The sequence below is a fragment of the Acyrthosiphon pisum genome, chromosome X (genome assembly GCF_005508785.2).
Source record: "Acyrthosiphon pisum isolate AL4f chromosome X, pea_aphid_22Mar2018_4r6ur, whole genome shotgun sequence".
NCBI lineage: Eukaryota > Metazoa > Arthropoda > Insecta > Hemiptera > Aphididae > Acyrthosiphon > Acyrthosiphon pisum.
In genome coordinates, this window is record NC_042493.1 from 18,582,894 (window position 1) to 18,583,749 (window position 856).

Here is an 856-nt window from a genome sequence, read left to right on the forward strand (position 1 = left end):
CATTGTTTAAATGAGTACATTTAGAACACAACCTATAGACCATACTCACAAGTAGTTGTGATATGAAATTAATAATCGTCAAGATATATATGTAAATGTTTTTTGGTAAGTTTTCATCTGAACTACCTAATAAAAATCAATAAACGACAAAATTAACAAATCATTATATAATGTTGTAAAGCATAATATATATTATGTAGAGATTAATACTTCCATATTACTAACCAGTTTCATAAGGTGAATCCACTGCAACATTAGATATAATATGTTCAGGACATGTTTGAAATCCAAGTTTTTCTTTAACATTATATCGGTTTTTAAATACTAACGTATGAATAGCACTTTTAGATATTTTACTACCCAAATAAGTACTAATTTCAGCCCAAACAGTGTTGGTGGCAACAGCAATTTCTATAATAGAAAAATTAAATTAAGGAAAATGGTAGGTTCAAATTAGACTGATAAATCATATGTTAAGCTTTAAAAAAGTCAAAAGGTATCTATAATTTTAAATTTTATAAGGCACAGGAATCGAAAGAACCGAAGAATTTTTAGTTCGAATTAAACGTATTATACGATTGACAATGATTAATTTACAATAGTATGCAGATAGAAAACTAATTTAAAGTCGGGTTGATAAAAAAAACATATATTAGTTAAAAAATCTAATTTGTTTAAAAAAGCCTGATTGATTAACAAAATATATTTATTAATAAATAAAAATCTTTATTTAATAAAAAAAATCTAATTAGAATAAAAAAAAAGGAAAGTTCAAGAAAAAAAAGTTGGGCAAGTGGGTTTCACTCTGCTGTACAATAGGTTACAAGTGGGTAACTGTAATGGATGGTGTTAAATT